This window comes from Tamandua tetradactyla, chromosome 5, assembly GCF_023851605.1.
Source record: "Tamandua tetradactyla isolate mTamTet1 chromosome 5, mTamTet1.pri, whole genome shotgun sequence".
In the NCBI taxonomy this organism is placed as follows: Eukaryota; Metazoa; Chordata; class Mammalia; order Pilosa; family Myrmecophagidae; genus Tamandua; species Tamandua tetradactyla.
Window position 1 is genome coordinate 23,753,669 of NC_135331.1, and position 20,215 is coordinate 23,773,883.

The 20,215-nt window shown below is 45.5% G+C and overlaps 1 long non-coding RNA gene across 3 annotated transcripts in view; it reads left to right on the top strand.

Moving 5' to 3' along the window:
- Window positions 1-20,215, top strand: part of LOC143683789 (uncharacterized) — a 94,161-nt gene that overhangs the window by 15,771 nt on the left and 58,175 nt on the right. Inside the window, exons 2-5 of one of the 3 annotated variants that reach the window (XR_013175655.1) lie at window positions 2,958-3,038; window positions 9,982-10,102; window positions 10,185-10,213; window positions 10,300-11,523. This is a non-coding gene — a long non-coding RNA (uncharacterized LOC143683789). Of the gene's footprint in view, window positions 1-2,957; window positions 3,039-9,981; window positions 11,524-20,215 lie in introns of those variants that run through there. The other 2 variants (XR_013175654.1, XR_013175653.1) reach the window with 2 other exon arrangements.

The following is a 20,215-nucleotide window of genomic DNA, read 5'->3' on the forward strand; positions in this document are numbered from 1 at the left end:
TTGTGAGGATTAAATATAGATTAGTATATGTGAAGAATTTAGAACAGAGCCCAAAAGTAACCCCTACATATGTGTTCACTGTTGTCATTGTTACCATCACCATCACCATCATCACCATCACCACCATCATCATCACCACCATCACCATCATCATCATCACCATCATCACCATCACCATCACCATCATCACCATCACCATCACCATCATGACCATCAGCACCATCACCATCACCATCACCATCATCACCATCATCACCATCACCATCATGACCATCATCACCATCATCATCACCATCATCACAATCACCACCATCACCATCACCAACATCACCATCATCATCACCATCACCATTACCAACATTGCCATCATTACCATCATCATCATCATCACCATGACCATCATCATCACCATCACGATTATCACCATCATCGCCATCATCACCACCATCACCATCACCATCATCACCACCATCATTATCATCATCACCACCATCACCATCATCACCATTATCACCATCACCACCATCACCATCATCACTATCACCATCACCATCATCACCACCATCATCACCATCATCACCATCATCACCACCATCACCATCATCACCATCACCACCATCACCATCACCACCATCATCACCATCACCACCATCACCATCATCACTATCATCATCACCATCATCACCATCACCACCACCACCATCATCACCATCATCACCATCACCACCAGTCCTGCGAATGGCCCTCAGCCTGAGACCCCCAGACAACTTCAGTTGCACAAGCAGGGTTCTTCCTCACTGCAGCACGGGAGAACACACACCGTGGGACAAGAGTGTGTAAGAAAGGATCTGTCACAGGATTTGGGCTTTGGCTGGGTAATCTTGGGCGAGTCTCAGTAAGCAGTGGTTCAGGTGACGCTGGGTGCTGTCAGAAAGCAAGTGCAATTCTACAGCTGGGTATTTCAGTAAATCTTATCTCCAGGGAGGGCAGACGAGAGCGAGGCCCAAACTATCATTAGTAAAGAAGCAGTTTAGTTTAGCAGATTTAAGAAGTTAATCTGTGAATGGAGCCTGGCACAGGCTAAGTGCTCAGCGAGTTCCAGCTTCTGGAATTAGTATCACTGCCGTGACGTGACAGGGCCCTGGAAAACACTCGGGTCTCCTTTCCACCCGCTGCTGACCGAGAAGGATTGACAGGAACCTTTCCAGCGCGTTCACGCGAGGATCCTAGGAATTGGAAATGGTGGTTTTCTAAGGTGGATGTAGATCCCCCCCTAGTGGAGAAGAAGGGAAATTGACAAAATGTGCAAATGACTTTTAAAACAAAGTTTAACAGCTGGGGAAAAGGTTTGGAAGATGATGTGGAAGAGCTGGGAGTCGCCAGCGGGTTAACAGTAACCAGGGCTCCTGCGTGCCCGAGCCCCACCAGCTGATGGAGAAGAAGCCCAACCCCCCACCCCCAGGCTCCCTGGGGAGCTGGGTCTCCAGCCCCCACAGGATATTGTATAACAAGGGCCTCAGGTTTTGGGCACTGCCCTTCTCTGCCCCAAGGCTCCATCCCAACAATGTGGCAGGACAGGAGTAGAAGCCACGGTCCCCCATCCCCCAGACTCCTTCTGCCTTTCCTCCTGTCCCTAAACCAAAGCTCTCTCCTCTCTTCCTTCTGTGAAAGGAATTCTGAATAAACCAGTCTTCCCTCTTCTTGTGCCTCGCACAAGGACCCACCTTTTAGCATTGTGAGAGAAGGTGGGTAGGGTTGTGAGAGAAGTTATGTAATGCAAGTGCTTAAAACTCTGAAAAATAAGTAAGACTAGGCAGACAGGGACTGGAATTGAAGCTACAAATAACTTGTAATGGAGTGATGATGGTGGATTGCCGCGGTCCAGCCGCAGCAGAGGGAACGGGCTTGAAGGTGTGGAGGGTCGTCGGCGCGAGAAGAACACCAAGAGACAGCTTAGAGAATTTTCCTCTGAGAAGAGTTGCTTAGATTTATTTTTGCTTAACTGATTTTATACCCTTATTTTTGGCAAGGAAACAGGTATCACAGAATCATGGTTGTGTCATGGCTTACGTTTTAGGTAAAGTTACAGGTTCAGGGAAGCAAAGCGAAAGTACACGTTTTGATTTTCTTAGGAACACTTACACAAGATTTTAATAGCAGCAAGATATTGGCTTAAACCACAGACATTGTGTTTGCAGTTTTCTGAGTTTAGACTTTCTTTTCCTATTATTCTACAGGTGAGGCAATATGTCAAGACCTATTTTAGTCTGGTTAAAGGTTAGCTTGTTTTGATTAAAAGGTTACATTGTTTACTTAGATTTTTTATTGTTTTATAGCAATGGACTGGTGCCGTGGTGGGGAGTAAATTTCTAGGATGGCTCAATGCAGGGTTTTTTAATTGTAAGTGTTTACTTTCTATGGGGTACTTTTCTGTGACTTGTTCTAAAAGCACTTCTGCCTGCTGTATCTGCAGCACGACTTGCTTAATGGGGGCGTCCCAACCTAATTTTTTCTAAACAGTCATTAACAAGGTTTTGCAATTTGTACAATTTGTATCATTTTTTCCAATTCTTTTGCTTTCTGATTCGTTTTGATATAATGCTTGGAGCACAACCAGCATCAAGAAACACACAATTAGTGTCGTTAATCCCAGTATTTTTCTATTACACCATTTTATGCCTCGTCCTCTTTTGGGGCGTTGAAGGCCTTGCCACCGCCCTTCCTTCCAGGGAACCGTGTTAAACTGGGGAGGAAAAAGAGGACGCGGCAGTGGATTGTTTTTCTTCCTTTGTTTTCTGATGGATGGAGTCATGGAACAGTGGAGCAGGCACTGAAAGTAAAAACTCTAGGATAAACCCTCTATTTCAAGCCAGACTATTGGGAAAGGTGATCCCTGAATGTCACAGAGCACAGGGGTAACCCTGTTTTGTTTTTTTTTTTCTATGTTCCTCTTTCAGCTCTGGCCCCAAAGATAGACAGCCTCAGAGGTGACAAGGGCATACAACACCCTGAGGGGCTGTCATTGGCAAAAGGAACAGGTAAGGGAGCCCGTTGTTTGAAGCATGAGGGAAAAATTCTAGTTGCTTTTTTTTCTCTTTGCTCTCAGTGCTTCACCTCAAATTCTGACCTAGTCACCTAAGCTACACAACAGCACAGGGGGCTAAAACACTGTGAAAATGTCAGTAGAACCCTGTAGAGGAGAAAGCTAGGAAAAGGGATGACTTAAATCTCTTTAGGAACCAGTATAATTCCCTGGTATTACATGCACTGAACAGACCCAAAAAACAGAGCAGAGTCTTTGAAAACTGCTCTGCAACAGAAAATGCTCATCTCCCAAAGTTGTGTTATGTCATGCAGACACAAAGGGCTCACCAAAGACTTGAACCCTGACTGATTCTTATAGTTCTTTAAAATACCCTAGATTTGAGTTTTGTTGTAGAACACACATATCAGGAGATGGGTGGGAGATGAAGGGCTCCAACTGCTGAAAGGAGGAAAGAGAGGACTTGTAGTCTGAGCTTGCCTGTGTCATTTGCTTAATACGACAACAAAAAGAAAAAACTGATGTCATCCAGAATATTTCAGTAGGAACCGAAGTTTGAAAACATAATAAACACACTTTTCAGGAATCCATCTAAAATTATACATCATAACATACAAAGAACTACAAAAATCTTAGCAATTCTCAAAGGAAAGACAATCAAAAGATCGAGCCCTGAAATGACCCACATAAAAGAATTCTCAGACAAGGGAGATATTATAATCATACACAACGTGGTAGGTAAGTACTCTTTAGAAAAAGAAGATACAAGCTCTCAGTGGAGAAACAGAAACTATAGAAGAGAAGCAAATGGAAATTTTAGAACCAAGCATAAAATATCTTCCAAGAAACTAACCACGTGGGCTCAATAACAGGATGGAGAAGACACAGGAAAGAGCAGCGGTCTTGAAGAACTGACCAGCAGAAATAATATAATCTGCAGAAGAGAGAGAAAAAGAAGGAACAAGAATTGATGAAGCCTCAGTGATGTGTGGAACAATACCGAAATTTCTAATACTCATGCCTTTGGAGGGCCTAAAGGAGGTACAGAAAAATATTTGAGGAAAAATGGCCTAAAACTTGCCAATGTTGTAAAACTTGGTTAAAGAATCTCAGAAAATCTCTCCATAACACATTTGAATCAATCTAGTAAAAGTCAAAACTTAAAAAAAAAAATCTTAAAAGCAGTCCCAGGAAAATGACACCTAAGGGAATTGCAGTTTGAAGGCCTATGACTTCTCATCAGCAAGGTCAGGTGAGCCTGGAATAACATTTTTAAAGTGTTGAAAGAAAAAAACGTATCGACCTAGAATTCTATATGCAGCAAAAATATCCTTAAGGGTGGAAGGTCAAAAAGAAAATAAAACAACCACAAAAGAGCAGCAGCAATAAAATAAAGATTGATGGAGATGAAAGAAAATTAAGAGAATTCATCACCAGACAATTTGCTCTTAAAAGAAGTGTTAAAAACTTCTTCAGCTGAAGGGAAATGATACAACATAGAAATAAAGGAAAAACAAGGGAATGGTAAGTGTCTGGGTAAATGCTAGTCTCTGTTTCTCCTTGTAAAATGTTTACTATGTGTGTGTGTATGTGTGTGTGTGTATATATATATATATATTTATTTTTTTGGTGCATGGTCCAGGAATCGAACCCGGGTCTCCCGCATGGAAGGCAAGCATTCTACCACAATACATATGTACCATTTGGAGACAAAAATTAAACCACAGATGATGTCAGTGAATATGGTGGAGTAGGGAGCTCATGCATCTCTCCACAGTAATGAGAAAATAAGCAAAAGCCATAAGAACCAACCTTGTGGCATCTCTGAAAACTGTCAAAAGTTTACAGCAAAGAAGTGGATGCTGAATCAAAATAAATGTGACTTAAACCCAGGAGAAGTGCATGCCTTTAAACTTGACCTTGCCCTACCCTCTACTCCTGCTTGTATTGGGTCTGATGCCCTGGTGTGGGTGCCTGCCTCCCAAGGGAGCAGAGCAGAGCTAGTTCTGAAGGAATTCTGTTTGTCTGTTTTAGCCAGTCTGGACTAGCACAAGGTACTTGCCTTCATTTCATCTAATTTGGAAGTCTCTCAGGGTGGAAAAGAGGCTAAATGGAGGGCATTCCTCCAAAATGTGGAAAAGGAAACGAACAAGCCACTGTGGCTTAGAGCAAAGGATTACATTTGGGACAAATAACAGACATGCTGAAAGTCAGAGAGGTAAAGCTAGAGAGTTACTTTGGGAAATAAGGGTGTGAAAGCTCCTGTGTATTACATGGACTTTAGCCCATGGCAGGGCATATGCTCAGATAAGCATTGAGAAGACCCTAGCTTTCACCTCTCATTGAACTTTAGGCTCAGCACAGGCAGGAGGTGAAGGCTATGGCAGAGTTGTAAATGGACTGGCTGAGCACTTATGGAATGCCCCAATACTGATTGAGCCAATCAGCAAACACCTGGAGAGGATCCTTCCTCCTCTCTTCTCCTCTATTCCTCCCTCCCTCCTTCCTCCCCTCGGCTGGCTGATAAAGGAGAACATTCACAGTACATCTCTTTGATACAAAGACCTGGTCTTACACATCTGCTCCACGGGCAGTTACCTGGGCAGGCTTTGCCCCTCGCTGCTGTTCTTGGCACTGGGAGGGCGAGAACATGTCAGGGGGACCCCACTGACCCCACCCACTCACAGTGCCTGCCGTGAGTGTGCCTTCTCTTGGCTGGCCGGGGACACCCAGCTGCTCCTGTCTCTGCATCTACTGGCAGGACATCCTGTAAGTATTTGGGAACTTTCCACCGGCAGTTTGTCAGGGCCTCTGGCAGACCATACCTCAGTGTCCTGCAATCTCTGTGTGCCTTTCTGGAGGTCCTCACTTCAGTGTACAGGCGTCGCTATCAGAGGAAGCCGGCGCTGCCTGCTCACAACTCCAGGGTGTCCTGCAACTCAGGGGATTTGGTGGACAACTTGGCTTTCTGCTTGGTTCTGGAGCAGGGAGTCACCTCTCTGTAGCCAGAAGCACCCAGGTGTGCCCGGATGGGTGCAGAGAAGACTCTTCAGGGCCATGGGAGAGGGTGGGGAAGAGATGGCTTGGCAGGAGGAGGGTCCCACAGTCTTGGAGAGGCAGGACAATCAGAGATGGGACTGCGATGGCACTGGGAGTACAGAGTCTACCTGAGGCCTCCTGGGAGAGTGGAGGCCTCCCCTCCTTCGTGCCTGGGTCTGGGCCTTGGAAGAGAAGCCTTCAGACCAACAGCTCAGAAAGCTGCTGCCTCCAGAATTCCCAGAGTTGTCATATGAGCTCATGTGCCAACTGAAACACCATCAGCAGCTCTCACAGCTCCACTTGAGGTTCCCCACGGCTGCAGAGGCGGCAGGGCATGTCTTTCCTGGCTGCCCCAGAGGGCCACAAAGACGGTGAGCAAAGATGGCCATCGACTCAGCTCCTCAGCCTCCGTGGTATTCCAGAGGAAGATCCAGAGAGAAAAGGCTTCCTTTGCAACCTCAGGGCAGAAACAAAGGTTGAGGGGTGGCTCACCCACATCCGACAGCACCAGGCCCTGGAAACTACAGGTTCTTCTGCTGCCGCGCAGGTGAGATGACCTTCTGATGCTGCCACCACCACCGCCAGCTAGGCTGTCAAGTCACCGCTGACAGTCTAGACGAGGAGAAGGAAGCAGTGCTTTGGGGCATCAGCCATGCACTGGGGAGTAAATCGTAGGCTGCCCCAGACTGCAGCACCTCACAGTTTCCCTGTCCTTCCCCCTGCCTGCCGCAGGAACTGCTTCTCCACCAGCTGCCCTGCAACACCCAGCATTACTCCATAGCTGAGGAGCTGCAGGAAGCAGGACTCCCTAGGGGAGTCTGGTGCAGGGGCCAGCTGGGGTGTGCTGCAGAGGCCACCTTCATGAGTCCTTTGCCTTGAAGAAAACTTGTTCAGCTGGCCCCATCCTTCCCTCACTGCCCTGGTCTCTTCCAGGCTCCTCAGCACAGTCTCTGCCTTCAGCCCCTTTCACCTTGCTGAGCCCTACTGCCACCCCATTGTCAGACACCAACAGGGCTGACCTGTGTCCTCGTCTCCTGCACCCCACTGTCCCTGCTCCCGGCCCCACATGAGGTGTGGACTGTGACAGGAGAAGCCCTGAGCCTGCGCCTGCAGCTGCTGCTGAGGGGACTCCTTCTTGTTCAAGCCTATGTGCGGAAGCCCCCTGAATGGGAAGGGAGGAGGCCCTGTGCTTCTCAGCGTCTCAGTGCCAGCTACAGCCCATGCTGGCTCCACCTTCTCCTGGTATCCCATCACATAAAGACGGAGTCACCAAAGCCGATGCGTGTGGACTCCCCCATCTCCTCACCACCCTCCCTGCATGCCCCCCCACTGCCCACTAAGCCTGGGGCTCCTCCCTCCACAAGCCTGGCAATGGCTGCTTCTGTACAAGTTCCAGCCCCTCAACCAGCACATCTGCAGGCTTGGCTCACCAGTCTGCTTATGACGTGGGACCACCTCATTGAATACCATGCCCTCTTCCACCTCTCCACTCAGGGGGCCTCCCACTTGCCCCACTGCCAGCTTCTTCTCATCTGACCACGCCCTTCAAACACTCACCCCCCACCCCCAATGGTAGCACTGCCTGAGCCACAGGCACCCCCACCCTGCCCAAACTCAGGTTCTGCAGGCTTACCTTGACCTGCAAACTGCCCTTTAACCCTGGAGCCATGCCACCCCTTGCCCCAGGTGCTGTTTGGGCCCCCTGATGAACCCCCTCATGAAGCCATCAGCTCTGATCACTCTTTCCAGTTTGCACACTCCGCAGTTCCCACCTCAACCTCTACCCCAGGCTGGCCAGCCCTGGGCAGCACCACAGTCAGCTTTGGGGGATTTGTTACTTATAACTTCTATCTTGGACAATGACATGAGCCCCCAGCTGGACTTTAGAGCCACCCTAGATGTTTTCTCCTTGGGTGCAACCATTGCATCTGGCTTTGCAGCTGCCACCTACCTGCCCAGTGCTTTGACTAATGTCAAGGCATATGGCAACACACCACAGTCCCCTCCAGGGCAGAGGTCTCAGCATCATATAGGAGCTCTGGGAGCAGAAAGGAGGTCTTAGATCTGAGCCCCAACTCTGCAGCACTCAATATAAGATCAGAAAGGAGTGGGGACCCCAGCATTACCAGCTGCTATGGGGGAAGCTTGGGCCTGAAATGCCAGGTTTCCTGCCAGCCAGAGCACCCCTGTGGCCACCATGGGATTCAGAACCCCAAGGGAAACCCTCTGTTTGGAGGCACTAATGCCCCTATCTGCAGCTCGAGCTCCAGGATCCCACTCATTATTTCATGTGGAAGGCCCAGCCCCACTAAGAACGGTGCTGGGTTTGCACACACGTCTGTCCTGGCCTTCATTCCCACCAGTCCTGCACCAGGTGCAGGGACAGCTAGGAGCAGTTGTCACACCAGTCCAGCGCTTTGCAGGAGATGGAAATGGGGGGCCATCAGTCAATTCACTTCCCTCCAGGTCAGGTGTGCTAGTTTGAACTGATGTATGCACCCTAGAAAAGCCATGTTTTAAATCTAATCTCATTTTGTAAAGGCAGCCGTTTCTTCTAATCCCTATTCAGTACTATATATTTGAAACTGTAATTAGATCATCTCGCTGGAGATGAGATTTAATCAAGAGTGGTTGTCAAGCTGTATTAGCTGGAGGCGTGTCTCCACCCATTTGGGTGGGTCTTGATAAATTTCTGGAGTCCTGTAAAAGGGGAAATATTTTGGAGAATGGGAGACTCGGAGAGAGCAGAGAATGCTGCAGCACCATGAAGCAGAGTCCACAGTCAGTGACCTTTGGAGATGAAGAAGGAAAATGCCTCCCGGGGTGCTTCATGAAACAGGAAGCCAGGAGAAGAGGCGAGCAGATGATATCATGTTCGCCATGTGCCCTTCCAGCCGAGAGAGAAGCCCTGACCATGTTCGCCATGTGCCGTCTCACTTGAGAGAGAAACTCTGAACTTCATCGGCCTTCTTGAACCAAGGTGTCTTTCCCTGGATGCCTTTGATTTCTATTGCTCAGCCTTAGAACTATAAACTAGCAACCTATTAAATTCCCCTTTTTAAAAGCCACTCCATTTCTGGAATACTGCATTCTGGCAGCTAGGAAACTAGAACACCAGGGCCCACCATCTCAGGCTCTAAGAGGGAAATACTGGCCTGAGGGAGCTGCACCCTTGAGAAGCAGACATGCCCCCCTTCCCGCAGCTTGGATCCCAGATGGCCCCTTTTACATGTATTACACAAGCTGACCCCTGATCTCCGCTCTTCTCAGAGCCAGCTGGAGGCCCAGAGATACAGGTTTCCATTTCCACAGCCTTCCCTGCAATTTTATTCCCAAAGTTGGTACTGTCATCTCGTAGGATCCTGGAGGTGAGTTCACCTGGACAGACTGCTCACAGCCATCTCCCGCCCTTCCCCATTTTCCTCCTGAATGCCTTGTCTGTCTTCCAGGAGTTCTATAAATAAAACCTTGATCTTCTTCTTTTACGTAATTCCCATGGATCCGCGTTCTGTAAATCAAGTGTGGAGAAAGCACGGACTCATACAAATGGAGACAGGTAAAGTCAGAATTAACCTGGAAAGTTTCCAGCAGTCCAGCTGATGGGTTGGGGGAAGTAGCACAATTGATGACTATGAGAGCCGACTCCTAAATGTTAAAAAGGGTTTTGCTTTTTAAGGTAGGGGAGCCCAGAATGAACTGGTCCAGCAGAGGGGGGAGAAGCGAGGGGAAGCCGAGGACAAGAAGGCCAAAGGGAGCCTCATCTTTGCCTGCTGGACCTGCTGCCTCTCTTACATTGGAAGGGGCTGGATCATCCCTACTGCACATAACAAAACACATCTGACACGTTCTTTCTTTTTAAGGGGGCAATTTCTTTTGTGATTTTTTTGCTTTTTGCTAAGGCTTAGAGAAATCAGACACCTGCCACGACTCACCTAGAATACAGGCCTGGCATCAAGGCCCTGGGACCTGGGGAAGAAAACTCACCTCTGCCCTGTAACCAATGGAACGTATAAGTCTAAGGTATGACATATCCTTGAGCAATTCCTGTAATCCTGCTTTTAAAAAGCAGAAGGATCCCTGAATACATCTCTTCCTTTTGCAGGAAGAGGGATGGAAGGGGACTATTCTGAGGTGAGCTAAAATTGAATTTTAAATATAAAAGATAACATCTCACAACTGTTTTCTGATGTAGGTATTTTCTCTTCTCACTTTCCCAGATGAGGGACAGGCACAAAGACCTCAAGTAATTGACCTGAAGTCATCCAACAAGTATGTGCCGCGATCTAGGTACAAGGAAGTCTGACTTTAATCGACACCACTGAAATATGATATCATGCAATCACAATTCCGCCCAAGTTGGGCTGACCTCAAAGCTCATGTACGTCTCACCTACATCCAGGTGCTGCAAATGTGACCGTCTGAAAGCATCCACCCAGCCAGGAGAGTCATTGTACAGAGGCAGAAAGAATTGAGCAGCAGGCATCTCCGCCCCCCCCCCCCAGCCTTCATGCACTGTGAATGAAATGGTAAGTGAGCAACGGCTGTGTACGTGACCCCGTGCTGGGCACTGGGCAGGGAGAGCTGAATGCACACCTTTTGAGAGGAGTTTACCACCCAGCGAGTGAGACAGATGAAGAACCAGCAATTACAACTTCAAGGGATAAGTGCTAGGATAACATAATAGGTAAGAAAGGTGTAACCCAAGTCCAAGGTTTGAGCTGTGGGACGAAAGGAAGAGGAGGAAGCAGCCACGTAACTGATAGGTTAGTTCCACATCAGGGAAATAGTCAAGACAAGGGGGAAGGAGAAGAGAGCTCGAATAGAAAGCTGGCCTCCAAGGAAGGTGAGTGTGGCTAGGGTATAACAAGGGATGCCAGCCTAACACAACAGGGGGCATTTTCTCGAAAGTCATGGAGAGCCAAGAGAAGACTGAATCGCAGAGTGACAAGATTGTATGGATTGAATGAACTCCGTGGCTCTGAGTGAAGGAAGAATGAATGGGCCCAACCACAGACACGGGCAAACTCTGGAGTGACCCCAGAAACACGGCCCATTGAGCTCCTGCTCTAGTGGAGTTAACTGGGGAGATGGTGAGGGGGTCATGGAAGAGAGAAGCTAAGGAGGAATCTGCAACCAAACTGGCCCCACCTCACCTTCTGGCTTAGTTGTCTGGATTCTTTAACCTTTGGACAAAAATAATAAATTCAATTTAGGATAGTGCAAGATGCCTGTGTAACAGTCAACTATTCACCGATATTTACTGAGTACCTAGTGTGTGTCACGCACTTTTCTATGTTCAAAGATCAACAGAAAAAAATGACAATCTTATGAAGGTTATATTCCATTGGGGGGAGGGAAAGAGCAGCAGATGTTGAACACTCTGTTGGTCACATCCTAGGAATTACTTGCCCAGGTGGGAGCATTGGGCAATACTGCTTTGGGTGGGCTCGGCCATGTGGTTACATGGGTGTGTGTGTGCTCAGGGGCTCCTGCAGTCAACTGGGGCTTTTTTGGTGCAGGGAAAAAAGAGGGGCTCTAGAAATCGCTATGTCACCACTGAACTTGGGTTGAGTTGTGTGATTTGGGGTTTGTGATAAATGACTCAACTACCCTGTCTGCAACCACAGAGCACTGCTGAGATTCACAGCATTTGGGGAACATACTGTCTATTTTTTTTTTGTTTTAATTAAAGTATCAAATACATATTTAAAAATCTTCAAAATCTTAATTGTACAGCTCAATGGATTTTCACGAACTGCACAACCTGTGTAATCATTACCTAGATTAAAAGTAAAAACATTGCAGGAACCCAGCACCCGAGAAATCCTCTTAGGGCCCCTTGCAGTCATGAACCTCTCACTCCAGAGTCTACAGCATCCCATCTTCACACAATCCATTAATCATGCCCTGTTCTGAACTCTGTATATAGGAAATGATAATCCATTTTGTTTCTGGCCTCTTTGGCTCTGCATTTTGTGAGATTCACCCATATAGTTGCACATATTTAAGGATCATTCATTCTTACAAAACTATGGTTTACAAGTGCTGAAATATGGTTGAATTTATTTATACATTCTACTGTTGATGGGTGTTTGAGAAATTACGGTGGGATGAGGCAAAGAACATTGGCTCAGAGCTTATTCACATGTTCCTGTGTCTTGGAGAAGTGTATCAAGAAGTATTTATTTAAGCACATCTCTAGTGTCCACTTCTCAAGCCAAGTACTAAATTTTAGGGTAAGGAATAAAACCTGAATTTGCTTCCATTGGCTGTAAATTCATGCCCAGCTGCCCCCTCAACACCCTCCAAAGCCTGGCAGGGCTGTTTGGAGGATTCATGTGAATGGGCTGCAGGCTCACTTCACACACTGGCTCTCACAGTCCCAATGACCTAGTCTCCTGGAATTGACCAGGCCCAGGACAAGCTCCCAGGAAGTAGGCAAGGGGGCCCCTGCTCCTCTCATACTCAAGGCTCCAGCCAGTCAGCTCCTCCTTGTCCTCACATTCCAGACATGCCTCTTTCCTCAGGCCTGCCAGGTCCACTTCCCCCCCGGACCTTAAAAGGCTTGCTGCAAATCCAAGAAGGTTCCATTTAGTCACGTGGTCACCCCTCCTATAGAATTCCTGTTGTCTCACTTACAGTATAAGGGAATCTGGACAAGTTACTTTGTGTCTAATCCCAAATTCATCCTTTTTAATGAGCTGTAAAACCTATGGGGTTGTTGTGAGTATAAAATGTCTCCAAAGTACCCACAGTCATAGACACAGGACAGTTACTTGATTTGTGTGGTTGTCCCCTGACAGTTGCTTCTTGGAGAGGATCGGGTTGGTTAATTCATCAGCCAATTGATGACAGAGAGTGGCAGTATACCCTGGATGATTCCTGCAGTGCTCCCATATTAGTGAACAATGTGACAACGATGGAGCTGACAAGGAGAAAGGAAATGGGCAGTAATCAGGAAAGAGAAAAGAGGCAGGGAGGTAAGTGAGGAAGAGAAGTCAGGGAAGGCAATGTATTTTTATCACCTTATCAGAGAAGGAAGGCTTCACACCTTAGGGTTTGGGGAATGGCTAAATACAGGACATGTGCCACTGGATAAATAAGTTCAACAGCAGTTTATTAACTACGTATATTCACAGCCATGAGGAAAAGGCCACGCAGGGCCTCATGGCACTTGGGAAAACCATGTACAGGCAGAGGCCGTGGGAGGCAGGTTTTTTACTAGCAAGAGGTTGAGGTGACGTTTGATTCTCACATGAGGATGTGATTGACCAATGTGAGTCATTTCACAGGGTGGCAGAGAACTGAAGTCAACTACTCAGAAATGAGCAGGAATTGTGCCCAGAACCCATGAAAAGGAGGGTTGCTTGGCTAGGGGATCTTACCCGTGGGAGAAGATGGGAGAAGTAAACTTCCAGTCAGGGCATTGGAGGCCCTCCAGGTGTTCTCCAGAGTCAAGGCACACATAACGTTGGGCCTTAATTTCAGGTTTCAGACCAAACAATGTCATGCACAGGAAGATATGTTGACAGCGACCAGGTTCTTGGAGGAACAGGACATAGGCAGCCTTCCCTGGTCATGGTTATATTTGAGGGCTAGAAAGGGACCTTGGAGATCCTAGATCCACTCCCGCATTGCAGAGCTGAAGAAATTGAGCCCTGGAAGAGGAAGGTAGAGATGAGGACAGAACCGAGTCCTGGGACCAGGCCAACCTTCCCATGAATAACAGGCCCAAGTCCTCCCATCAACCCTAACCTTCCCCTTTCCTTTCTTGAGGTCGACCAGCCATAGTCACTGCCCTCATTCATTCGGAAGCCAACTTCACAGATTCTGAAATATCAGATACAGACAGCAACACTCTGCATATAATTTCCTCTTTCTCTTTTTAAAATTTCTCTTTTATTCATAAGCTCCTTCCCCTTCCATCTTCCCCCCTTTTATGAGTCTCATCCTGAAGGACCAGGTCTCTTCTAGACAGTGAGGGCACTGCAATGTCAATGCCTATAAAAACTCTCTGCAGCCCTCCTCACCCACTTTCTTATTATTTCTCTGGTTTCTGAACTCTAGTAGGTACCACTGAACTACGCTGAGCAACCCTGAATAGCTCAGGGAGAGAGGGGGTCTGGGAGGGAGATCTGTGGAGGCAGCACCAGTGAATTCTATTCTTCCCTGAGTACTCCTTCGCAGGTGTTTTCCTGCACTGGTGACTCAGACATGCATGGCTGCTGTCTTCCCCCAGCTGTGAACACTGAACCAGAAGGAGCACGAGAGGTACCTCTAGGGCTCCTGTCGTCCTCTACTTTGCTTCTGCACCTGATGTTTGCTTCTCACAGTGAGGCATGTCTTGGAAAGGAACATCTGCCACCATCTAACCAAAATGTAATTATTCCAAATGAGGGGCAGAAGGCCTTGATCGACCTCAAAAATTGGGACCAGAGACAAGGATGTGAAATCCTTGGCTTTTCCCAAGGCAAAAGAGGAAACATAAGAGCTAAGATGTGTGCAGGGGAGCTGGTGTCAAGGAGCTAGGTGCTGCGTGCTAGGGGAGGGCAGCGGGAGGAGGGATTAGCACCGAATCCTGTGTGGTCGAGGGATTACATAGTCAGGCTCTCTCCCGTGGTTTCTGGAGAAGGCAGCTAGTGGGACGGGGGATGGTACCAGTTTCATGGGCCTGCAACCTGGATAGCTGCACAGGAACTTTTATCTTTGAACCTGTGTTCTGTAAGTGAAATGTGATGAGCCAACACGATAGAGCATGTGCACGGACAAAGGAGCTATGGCAGGCAGTAGAGGGTGTGCCTGGGGCCTCAGGCCTGCGGGATCGGTAGGCAGGGGGCAGCGTGCAGTGGTGCTAGCTTGACCACCAGGTGCCCGTGAGCATGTAGGGGGCATCTAGGGGCAGCAGGGCCCCAAGTGGCGATGGCAGCAGCAGCAGCAACATTAGAACCAGCAGCAGCTCCAGGACTGTGGGAGTTGAGGGGTTCAATGGAGGGGAGTAAGCTCTGCGTTGCGCAGCTGGCTGGTCTGTCTATCCTCAGAGCCCATTCATGAGGTATCTGCACAAATACTAAATGTCCTCTATGAATGTCAGGGTGCTAACTGAAGGTGCTCAGAAAGCAAACTTGGCAAATTCTTACAAAATGAAAGTGGACATGGACATTTTATGCAGTATATTAGAGACTTATTAAAATTCTTCAAAAAGTTTACAATATCTGGCTTAAAAACTACTGCTACACTGCAAAGCAAATATCCACAAGCTGAGAAATAATAAATCAAACGAAAAGATCATTGCCACCAGCAGAAAAAAACACTTTTCACATGAAGCTTTGAAAGATCCAAGTATTAATAAGGAAGACAATTGTAAAACTAATTTTTCTTTGTAATGGAAGACACAGTGCTAGGATGAATAAGCAGGCATTGTGAAATATGTTCTAAGCAGGAATCAACTTTTGGTTTCTTTGACTGAACATTTCTTACAGGCTATGTCAGAGGAAGCATTAAAATGCTATTGTTTAAATTTACATTTAAAATTAAATTCAGGGGTGGGCCACAGTGGCTCGGCAGGCAGATTTCTCGCCTGCCCATGAAAAAAAAACAAACTGAATTCAGAATTACACTAAATTGATTTGCTTGCAGAATTAACTTTTTAGAAAAATTAGTTCACAAAAGAATCATGAGCTCTGGGTGTACCATTTTATACTTTGAAATAATTTCAGAAACTCATCCCATTGCTGTCACAGCCTATAAAATATTCTTAAACAATCCAGAAACTGCTGAACAGAAGATCCTTCACAAAATTAAAAATTATCAAAAATTATATATAATTTAAAATTTCCGAAAGCAACAATGCATTCAATTACATGGATTAAAAATGAATCTACTAAAAGCATACATTTTGATGCAATACTAAACTAATTTCTAGAAGTGACTCAGAAAGTTCTTATGACCAGTCAAGATATCACACTAATAAAATTACTATTTACTGCATTATTCAAAGTAAGACACCAAAATGTTGTTTTTGCAATGCATAAGCTGAAGTTATTACTTTTATATCAGCATCACCCATATTATATTTCATATATACTAAAATATTTTAAAGGAAAAAGCTTTATATTTTAGTGCCTTTAACTGCACTTTACCCCGTGCTTTTTGCACAATGGGTCCCACATTTTCATTTTGTATTGGGTCTTGGATATTGTGTAGCAGGCCCTGCCAAAGGGTAAGAAGTTTCCAGCCCCCTGCATAATAGCACTAGTGAGAAGTTGGGATACAGCCTTCACCAAGCAGGGTGCTACAGGCTGACCTCAGCTGCTTCGAGGGCTTCTGTGACCTGCCTCATCTGAGGGGTCCATGCAACGGGACTCCTGCCAAGGGCAGCATGGACCCATAACTGGCAGTCATGCAGAACAGGCAGCATCCAGCAGTGGGGAGGACGCTGTCCACACCACCAAGGCTCAGGATGGAGGGTTGGGAGAGAGATGGGTGACTTCAGGGCATTACTTTTTAACCTGAAAGGCTTGAGAACTACCAGGATTTGAATAGATTATGTTTTCTGTCTTATGCAGAACTGAGAACTTGAAATAGAAATTCATGGCAATTGATGGAAAATAAGAAAATATATATATATTTGCACACCTAGTTTTGTGACACATGCAGGCTACACTTAACACTAGGTTCCTAATTGTTCTTCTTGGCACCATGGGGTCCTCTGGGAGATGGTGGGGGGGGTGGCTAGGGGAAGAGGACAAGGGGAGATACTTTAATAAAACAATATTCTAATTAAGAAAAGTTTTATATCCAGATGTGAATAAAATGAAAACTTAACTGTCTTTATCCCCTAGTATCTATTATTAGCATTTACTTGGACACAATTCCGTAAACCCTCAATGCATATTCAACTGCATCTGTATATATGTTAAAAAAAAATTGTAACCCAAATGGGAATTTTCTGATGCAGAGGTTTTTTTGGCTTTTTGTTCACTTAGCAAGGCCTCTTGTTCAGCTCCTCATGCCCCCATGTCAGGGAGAAATTTGTTCGGTCATTGATTTCCCCATTGAATTCCTTCTTAAGAATTCAGGCTGCTTCCCCACGTCTCGTGCTTCAGTCAACGGTGTAGTGAAATTGGATCTTGGCTCTCCCAAGCCAGGGTAACTGCAGAACCCACTCCTGGACATGAAACCAGAGGGCCCGAGGGAGTGTGCAGAGTCAGTGATAACAGATGGGTCTGCTGGCCCTTCACTGGGGCTGGCCACTCTGATGCCCATTTAGGCAGGGCACTTGTCATCACAGCATGCGAGGAGCTGTCAGTCTGCAGAGAAAATAAGGGCCTTGCTCCCAGGGCATCTCCTCCTGCAGGTCCCACACCAGGGTTTGGCCCCACCCGATCTTACCTCCACCCTTCGGTGTCATGTCTTCCCATCTAGCTGGTCCCCGTTTCCCCATCCCGGGCTCTAGCTGGTCCCTGTCACACCCTCCCTGCATGTTGTAGTGCTCCTGGCTGATTCCCTGACTCCACTCTTTTGGTCTTCATGCCTTCCACCTCGCTGGGATAGCTCCTGATCCACATGACATCCTGACTGCGGCCTCGTCCTCGAAAATGTTCAGTTTCTCCGTTTTGAGGCTGGACGCCATCTGCATCGATTTTTAGCAATTTATATTTTGTTAGAAATGAACCATTTCATGGTTTCTAAATTCACCAGCATGAAGTAAATTACATTAATCTCATATAATTTTTAAAAATACATTCCCAATTTTAACCTTCTATTCCTAATATTATGTCCTTTTCCCTTGATTGTCTTGCTAGAATTTTCTCTGTCATTCCTTCACTACCTTTTAGTTTTGTTGAGGTGCTCCATTTTATTTTCCTAGACAACTACTGCTTTGGTTGAGGTTGATTTTGCTTGATTTTGGTTGAGGTTGTCCAAAAAAGAGGCACAATGCCCAGGTGGTCTCTTTGGATTCTGGCGACAACATAGTCCTTGTTTGGGTGTGCTACTCCGGCCCATTTATCAAGTGACCAGAGAAGCTGCTAATTTTGAGTGGGGACCTGAACAAGAGGAGGCACGTAGAACAATACTTGGAACACTGTAAGTATTTAACAAATGCATGTTGAATGAATGCATTTATCTCATTTTCGTTATTACAAACATCACGCTATTCAGCTAAAACTTACTCCGCAGCCCTCCCCTGTACGCTTAAACTTCCCACACTTCATTCTTCCACATCAGCCTCCACCCCACACTGATGTCACAGGCATCCTCTCACCAACATGGAATCAAAGATCATCTCCTGCAGGAACCCTTTGTACAGCCTCCATTCTTTCTGTCTACAGTCTTTTCACTGGGCTTTTCAACCTACAGTTATTTTTGTATATTATCTCATCCTGTGAAATTTTCATTCACTAGAGAGCAAATCGAGCCTTGTAAAAGAGCTTTTTTCATCCTATACAACATGTACAAAGCTTCTTTAAAAAGCATTTGTGAGAAATTTCCAAATATGCAAAAGTGGGAAGTACTGTATAATGAATCTGCATTACCCAGCGCCATCGTCTGCAGTTATCATATATTGCCAAACCTGTTTCACTATATCTCCCAACCCTTTACCTATTATTAGTGTATTTTGATAGCTTTATAGCGATATCATTTACATGACTTTTAATTCACCAATGTTAAGTGCACAATTCAATGAGGTTTAGTAAATTAAAAGTTACGTATTACCACAACACAAATTTAGGACATTTATATCAAGCCAACAAGTTTCCCCAGTATAAGTTTGAAGTCAATTCCTGTTCCCATCCTCAGGCCCAGGCAATCACTGATCTGGGTTCTGTGTCTATAGATTTGCTTTTTCTAGATATTACAGATAAATTGAATGATACGGTGTACAGTCTTTTGGGTTTGTCTTCGTTTACTTATTATAAGGTTTTTGAGGTTCATTAGAGTTGCATTAATTAGCAGTATTCCTAGAAGTATTGTGGAGTAGTATTCTATTTTAATGGAATTAAAATTTTGTTATTCATATATACCAGTTGATGAATATCTTTATTTTGTGTCCGATTTTGGGCTGCTATGAGAACCACTGCTATGAACATCCATAAACAACTCATTGTGTGGACATTTTCATATCTCCTGAACAGGTTACTTGGAGTAGAATTGGCAAGTAATATGGTAAGTTTATATTTAATTTTTTAAGATACTGACAAACTCTTTTAAAAAGTGGTTGCAACATTTTGCATTCTGACCAGAGATATATTCAGGTTCCAATTTTCAACACCTTTATCAACACTTGGTATTATCCATCTTTATTATAGCTATTGTAGTGTGCAGTATAGGGGTCATTCATTGCAATTTTAATCTGTATTTCCTTAACAATGAATGATACTGAACATCATTTTGTGTATTTTGCTGTTTGTAAAGTGTTGTTTGTCTTCATATTGAATTATAAGAATACTTCACATGTTCTAGAAACAGTTCTCTGAGACATATGGTTTGCAAATATTTTCTCTTGGTCTGTGATTTGTCTTTGCATTTTATGAATTGATGACTTAAATGTAAGAACTAAAATATAAAACATCTGAGGAAAGCATAGGAGAAAATATATGTGACCTTGAGTTAGGCAAAGAATTCTCAGAAGTGATTCCAAAAATATGTGCCAAAAAGAAAATAAGATAAATTAGACATCATTAAAATCAAACAGTTTTGCCCTTCAAAAGACAGCATGGTAGAAATGTTCCAAATCTGAATTGTGATGATGTCCAATTAACTCAGTAAATTTTCTAAAATTATTGAATTGTACATTTCCAATGGGTCAATACATGGTGTGTAAATTCTCTCACAAAAAAAGCTTTAGAATTAGAGTCAATGAATCTAGAGAGCTCTCTGAGGACTTCCACTGTCAATGGGTTATGGGGAATTAAGTTGATGATAGAGAGAAAGGAGAGGGTCTAGAGAATGTTTTTGTAAGATGGAGAAATAGAAGTATGATTGTATGATGATGGAATCACCCAGTAGAGGAAAGAACTGAAGCGATGTATATATTTATATATTGGGTGGGGAGGATTCGTGTACATGGGGTGGGGGGACTCGTGTACATGGGGTGGGGGGACTCGTGTACATGGGGTAGGGGGACTCGTG